This window comes from Saccostrea cucullata, unplaced genomic scaffold (genome assembly GCF_032062105.1).
Source record: "Saccostrea cucullata isolate Sc308-1 unplaced genomic scaffold, CSIRO_AGI_Scuc_v1 ctg332, whole genome shotgun sequence".
Taxonomy (NCBI): Eukaryota; Metazoa; Mollusca; class Bivalvia; order Ostreida; family Ostreidae; genus Saccostrea; species Saccostrea cuccullata.
This window is the reverse complement of record NW_026932235.1, coordinates 287,185-294,964: the sequence shown is the minus strand read 5'-3', so window position 1 is coordinate 294,964 and position 7,780 is coordinate 287,185. Positions and strand designations below refer to the sequence as shown.

The 7,780-nt window shown below is 35.0% G+C and overlaps 1 pseudogene; it reads right to left on the bottom strand.

The window, feature by feature from the left end:
• Positions 1 to 511: 511 nt before the first annotated feature.
• Positions 512 to 7,168, bottom strand: LOC134234686 (uncharacterized; annotated as a pseudogene).
• Between the last annotated feature and the right edge of the window lie 612 nt (positions 7,169 to 7,780).

The following is a 7,780-nucleotide window of genomic DNA, read 5'->3' as shown; positions in this document are numbered from 1 at the left end:
AGTGCAATGAGGTGTCAATCAAACCCGCCAAAAAATTTTAAGTTTTAATAACTTTTAAACGAAATAAGATTTTTAATTAATCTTTGTGTGAAATGCTATTAAAATATGTAATTCGTGATATTATACAGAAAAAATGAGAAAATATTAACTTCAAATCTGTGTCCAAGTACCTTTAAAGGGAACCCCTCTAGAGTATACAATATCAGCAGATCATCCACTTGTAAACACCCCCCTTGGTGATGTGCAGATAGACTCAATATTGTCATATCAGGTACAAAATATTATTACATAAACATATGCTTTGAAAGATTACACAGATTATAGAATTGGGGCATCACCTGTACAAGACTATCAATATCATGTTAATAACATATACATAATCATATCATTGACTAAAAACTGCTTTTTAAACATATCAAGCATTCAGTTTCTCCAACATTTCTACAGAAAGATGGTCACACTGAGATTTTTTTCCTGTAACAATTTAAATAAATAATGTTATTTAGTTACATCAATTTTTACTCTCTGTGACAAACACATCATGGAATAAAGTGAAGTGACAACATACAGACCAAATTTTGTTAATGTTTTTAAATAATGATGTAGGAATGCGAACAGAAAGCATTTTGTAAGTTTTAACCTTTGCGATAAGTCTTTCAATGTGCACACGATGCTTTGCATTCTTCTCAGTAAGCACAGTGTCTGAAACTGACATCTGGCATGTTGAAGAAGCCATTGGTGGACTATTCAATTCCAAGTTTAAATTACTTAATTCCTCTCTAATAGTAAACCCTTTATCAGCCGTGAAAGCATCACCATCTTTTACGTAACCTTTAAATTTTAGTGATTTAAGAACATTGTAAAATCCTGACTGTTCACAAATTTGATTATCTGATATACGAGGGCTGTTCAATAAATAATGTCCTCAGTGCTCAGAAAGAAGCAAAAGACGCTTTTCAACGATTTAGCCTTTATGATTTTACTAATTAATCTCTTTGAAGTAAAATACATGTCCGTAACATTTTGTATCCAATTTCTGATTGTTGTTAGAACTCATTTTTGGGTATGGTCATTAGTATACTGGAAAATGGCAGATCCAATGATTTCCCGGACTTGATTCTTCCCTCTGAAAGGTGTTTTTTTCAAGTTTGAAAATAGAAACAAGTCAAAAGGTCAAAAATTTGGCGAATATTGTTCATGTGAAAAAACATTAACTTTCTGTTTATCCCGAAAACCCCTTTACTTTTCAGGGCATGCGGGTTTGGACGCTGTCTTGAAGAAATTCAATGAAGTAGATTCTTGATTCTTGGTCCTTCCTCTAATAAACCTTTTGACTTTTTTGCAAAAAAATTGCTTTCTAGACTCCTCCAGAAATTAAACTGTCTCTCCGAATACGAATTTGAACAACAATACCACTAATTTTTAAGAAATTTACATATAAATCTGTCTCTTTGCTCTTGAATTTCTGTGCTCTTGTCAGACTTTCGCTGTTTTTATCAAGTAGATCTTATGGTAAATTTTGTTTTGAGGGTTTTAATCAATAGATCCATGTTCCAATATCTATTTAAAATTAAAACAAAACGTGGATAACTGAAATTACTGATATTTTAAAATAATTGTTAAGAATTTCGTATACGCTGTCGTTTTCACTCATTTTTCAAAATATAGGGTGACCTTTGAGTACCAAGCTTTTTTGCCGTCAAACGTTTCTTAAAAACAGTGTAAACTGCTCCCGATATGATGTCTTTTTAATTTGCTATGTGTCTGAAAGTCAATCATACATCATCAAATATTATTTGTTGAAATTTGCTAACCAGTACATAAGTTGTTATAATATTTGTTGGCAAGGAGGATACCCATTTTTGATGCCCATTATATAATTTTTGATCATTGAAATTTACCTGCTCTTTTGTCTATAAAACAGGCATTGGTTGCTGTAAATGTCATATATTTCAGTGAATATTTCTTTGGGATTTTGAACAAGTTTTACGACAGCTATAATGAAGCTTTTATTTTCACTCTAGTTTACTGATTCTTTACCATTCATTTATAATGCAGTGTCTCGAAAAGCCCTTGTTTCCCAGCTTCTCACGATAAAACTTTGTGATGAAAAGTGGTCACATAAACTGTTATGAATTCATGAAAGATTCAGTAATTAGAGAAAGTCAAGTTTAATGTCAAATGATCTCTGTAATGTATGTTATATAGTTCAGGACATTATTTATTGAACAGCCCTCGTATATCCTGTAAACAATTCCGATGCAAAAATCACTGAACCATTTGGGTCACAACCAATGAAAGCTTTCAAAGTAGTACTAGACTTATAATCACTGTATAGCTGACTCTGCAAACCAAGTGCATATGGTGCTTGTGTTCTAAATTCAGTACCATCAATAATAACCAAAGTAGTAAGGTAATCATTTTTAAAATCTTTAGGCATGTTATTTATAATTACATCACGATGAGGCCAAATACAAAGCTGACCCAACTTAAAATACATCAATGAAATCCAAGTATTAAATACAATTCCAGATGACTGCAGTGAAAGTTTGAAACTAACTGACAAATCTTTCAAACCAAAGTTATGTCTCAGTCTACATAAAGTTAAAAAGAGTCCATCTTCCAGTGACAACTTTTTAATGTCTTTACGACCTTTTTCATAATTTACTGAGGATCCATCTGAGACTAAAAATGCCAGAAGACCAGCAAATCTTATATATACAATGCCAGTGTAATATTTGAACAAATTTTTTAGGTCACCTGAGTAAACTCAGGTGACCTATTGCTATCTGTTTTCGTCCGTCGTCGTGCGTCGTTCGTCGTGCGTTAACATTTGAACATTTTCAGCTTCTTCTCTGCAACCACTGAACCAATTTCAACCAAATTTGGTACAAAGCATCTATGGGTGAAGGGGAACAAAAATTGTGAATTTCATGATCCCTGCCCCCCTGGGGCCTGAGGGGTGGGGCCAAAACCACTAAAATTAGTGCAATCTTTAAAAATCTTCTTCTTTACTCCTGGACATCAAGCAGTCAAACTGTTTGCATGATTGTAATCAGCAATGAGTCCTCTACCAAAATTGTGAAATTCATGGCCCCAGGGTCAGAGGTTCTAGTGCTAGGGCGGGGCTAAATAAGTAGGTAGTGAAAATTCATTATTTCTTTGAAAATCTTCTTCTCTGCTCCTGGGTATTAACTAAACCAACTAAGTACATAGTTATGATGAACAAGAGTGCCTCTTCCAGATTTGTGAATTTTATGGCCCCAGGGTCAGGGGTTCTGGTGTTAGGGCGGGGCTCTATAGATTATATAGTGAAAATGCATTATTTCTTTGAAAATCTTCTTCTCTGCTCCTGGGTATTAAATAAACTAATTAAGCACATAGATATGATGAGCAAGAGTGCCTATTCCAGATTTGTGAATTTTATGGCCCCAAGGTCAGGGGTTCTTGTGTGTGTGTGTGGGGGGGGGGGGGCTATATAGCTTACATATTGAAAATGCAATAATTCTTTGAAATCTTCTTCTCTGCTCCTGGGTATTAAATAAACTAACTAAGCACATAGTTATGATGAGCAAGACAACCTCTTCAAGATTTGTGAATTTTATGGCCCCAAGGTCAGGGGTTCTGGTGTTAGGATGGGGCTCTATCGATTATATAGTGAAAATGCATAATTTCTTTGAAAATCTTCTTCTCTGTTCCTGGGTATTAAATAAGCTAACTAAGCACAAAGTTATGATGAGCAAGAGTACATCTTCCAGATTTGTGAATTTTATGGCCCCAGGGTCTGGGGTTCTGGTGTTAGGGCGGGGCTCTATAGATTATATAATGAAAATGCAATAATTCTTTGAAAATCTTCTTCTCTGCTCCTGGGTATTAAATAAACTAACTAAGCACATAGTTATGATGAGCAAGACTACCTCTTCAAGATTTGTGAATTTTATGGCCCCTGGGTCAGGGGTTCTGGTGTTAGGGCGGGGCTCTATAGATTATATAATGAAAATGCATTGTTTCTTTGAAAATCTTCTTCTCTGCTCCTGGGTATTAAATAAGCTAATTAAGCACATAGTTATTATGAGCAAGACTACCTCTTCAAGATTTGTGAATTTTATGGCCCCAGGATCAGGGGTTCTTGTGTAAGGGCGTGACTCTATAGATTATATAGTGAAAATGCATTTATTCTTTGAAAATCTTCTCTGCTTCTAGGTATTAAATAAACTAACTAAGCACATAGTTATGATGAGCAAGAGTGCCTCTTCCAAAATTTAGAATTTTAAGGCCTCAGGTTTAAGGGTTATGGTGCTAGGGCGGGGCTCTATTGATTATATAGTAAAAATAAATTCTTTGAAAATCTTTTTCTTTGCTCCTGGGTTTTATGCCAATTATCCAAGTATATATATATTTATGATGAAGAAAGGTGCATCTATCAAAATGGTTTTTTATGCCCCCAGGGTCAGAGGGAGGGGGGTTACATAGTTTAAAAATAAATTAATGCTTTGAAATCTGCTCTTTTGTCTTAATCAACCATTTTATGATAACATTTGCAGAATTTTGAAATATGTAGCTCCTGGGTCAGTGGTTCCTTTAGGGTGAGGTGCACAACAGGGTATAAAGTGGTAGTGCATTTTCTCTTTGTTACTCTGATCTACGTCTGGGTATTAAGTAAAAAGAGTAAGCATGCTAAGTTTATAATTATGATAAGCAAGGGTGCCTCTTTCAAAATTGTAAATTGTGAATTTCATGGCCTCTGGTTTAAAACATGAACTAAATTTAATTGTTTGAAAGTTGTTACACAATACTCAGGTGACCTATAAGGCCCGTGGGCCTCTTGTTTAATTTTCCCTCTCTTCTTATCACTTCGTCGACTCCAAACGATAGCTTCTGATCGTCGGATGATAGTTTGTCTTTAAGTTCCTTTATTTCCTCTTTCAGAGTGCATATTGTAGCTTCGTGCTGCTTCTCTTTTTCTCTTAACACATGTAGCTCAGTTGCCATTGCAAACATCTCAATTGGAGAAATCCCTATAAAAATAAAAGATTAATTTCAATCTGATACTTACTTACACTTAATTCAGTTTTATACAAAGTGAAGTTTTTTTCCAGACAAATAACATTAAGGAGGTTGAGCCACCCATATCAGATGGTTGTGGCAATACTGATGTATTCCACCCATCCCCTGCACCATTGCCACAAGAGTATATGGATTTGAATTTGAAATACAAAGAGTGTGATCCCATAAAAATTGAATTGTATACACGAGAACAAAGTGATTCAGCACAATGGTACAATAAAAGAAAGAATCGTTTGACTGCATCTAACTTTGGGAAAATTTTGCAAAGAAAGTCAACCCCTAATGACAAGTTTCTGGGAAGCATATTTAACATTAAAAAGATTTCCGCTCCTTCCTTAGAATATGGTAAAATCCACGAAAAGGATGCAAAGTGTAGATACTTAAAAGACTTTCCAGCTAGGCACATCCACACCTATGGGCTAGTTATTAACAAGGAGTTTGCCTTTTTAGGGGCAACTCCTGATGGTAAGGTATGCGACAATGGTCAGTGCGGTCTTATTGAAATATAATGTCCATATTCTGCTAGGAATATGACAATTGCGGAAGCATGCAAGAATGTGCGAGATTTCTTTTTGTGTAAAAACAATGAAATCACATTGAAAAAAAATCATGCACATAATGCTCAAATTCAGGGCCAACTCATGATCACCGGTTGTGCATTTTGTGATTTTGTTGTTTTCACACAGAAAGATATCTCTGTGGAGAGAATACAGCCTGACATTCCGTTTATGACCACTATGCTGGAAAAATTATGTGTTTTTTTTCAAAACCTACGCAAAGCCGTTTCTTGCTAAACAAACAGTCCAAAATTAAGTTAGGTAAATAGGAAATTTTTGAATGCTTACAAGGTTCTTCTGTTACCACTGTTGATGTTGATTAACGTTTCAGTTTCTGTTGTTGAGTTCACATTTTCTCCATGTTCTTCTATATCTGTTGTACTATAAATAAAAAATTAAAATAATTAGTAAGAAAGAAAAAGATTTTTCGTCTGCCATATAATGCCCACTATTAACTAGCTGGTTATAATGGCAAACAAAGTGTGCATGAAGTTACCAAAATTAAAAATTTAAAAGATTAAAATAATAATCATAAATTATGGTACATCACACTACATGTGATCATCTGAGACCTAAATGTCTCTTATGTTTTTGCAGTAACTATCTCTGATGGTATGTTTTTTCACTCTTTGATGGATATGGTGTGATCGACGTAATGAATGGAATAGACAGTTTCACAGTAACTGCGGTACTGCTCTTTTGCGAGGCAAAATGATATAGCTTGGTGAAATATGACATAAAAGTAACTATTTAAAATACGTCATTTTATATCCGTCAACAAAAACTTCACCAAATTTTGCCCAAAAGTGTACTACCGCAGTTGCCGTGAAGGGGCTAATAAGTCGATTGCTGGTCATTATCTCCGAAAAACTAAAAATTGTCAATTTGTGGGTCTTTACCTTAGAAACCTTTTTTTCTTTGACATTGAGGTACTCTCGGTGAATGTGCTAGTCCGCTTGGGAAGTGGCCTGGTCGGTCTAACAGCTGATCCATCAGCTTGTAATGGGTCAGGAAATTCAACGGTTGGTCCATTACCTCCCACAAAATGCTGTAAATAATTCAATAACATTGACATCAATGACAAACCATACGATGTTCTAAAATTAATTACATAAATTATAGCAACACCGAAACACCAATACATATCAATTACCATCTCTTGCAATATAAATAACATAGCCAACTTAACAAAGATGTGTAAAATCGATGCATTCCGAATTTGTACGGTATGCAGGTATGGTATATTCCTGAAGTTCTCGGCCAAAAATTGTCTTGTATAAAGCTATTATTATAAGACTCAGTGTGCATAACAGTCATAAACATTAAATTATAACCAGCTTTACCTTTGAACAAACAGCTTTGTGTTTGTTTATTCTCTGAATGTTCAACTATTCGTGTGGACGTCTGCAAGCTTTGATCCACCGAAGACATTTCTGGAGATTTGTTTTCGGTTTGGGGAACAAAATAAGCTTAACACCGTTCTGTAACCTCTCAGGATATCTCACGTCAATATAACACGTTCCCCACGCATACCGCAAAACCATTTCTTAACAAAAACTTAGACTTCCCACAACTTGTCAAAGGTTTGTTTGTGGGACAATATGGCGGCCGATCGAAGAGCTTCTCTCACTAATTATACGGAACAATCTGATTGGCTAATAAAATAAGTTTGATTGACGTGTCGGGACTATGAATTGTTTGGAAATCAATGTATTTTCTTAACCAATGCGCTTGTTTGTTTCAACCACTTGATGAATTTTGATGACCTTCATGCGAAGAGATATAAGGTTGCAAATTTCTGCAATATCCTCCTTTCATCATTCGGAAACTCTTTTTGAGGAGAGGTTTCCCCAAGATGCAGATCTTTAAGGTGTTGTAACTGATAAGCGCGCATCATGGAATATGTTAGCAGAGCAATTGCAATTCATAACGCCATGTTCACTGAATAACTTTGTTTATTTCTTAAATAATTATTGATATTTAAATGCGATCTTGTATCGAACGCACTTAACCTTAACTTTTTGTTCTTTTTCAAATAAGTCAAGAATGATGATTTCTAACGTCTTCTTCTTCTTCTTTTGAGATTTTATTTCATCTCTGGCCCCTGTAGACAAAATCCCCGGCTGGATATCGCCTGCTTGGTCTTGCTTCGTTTG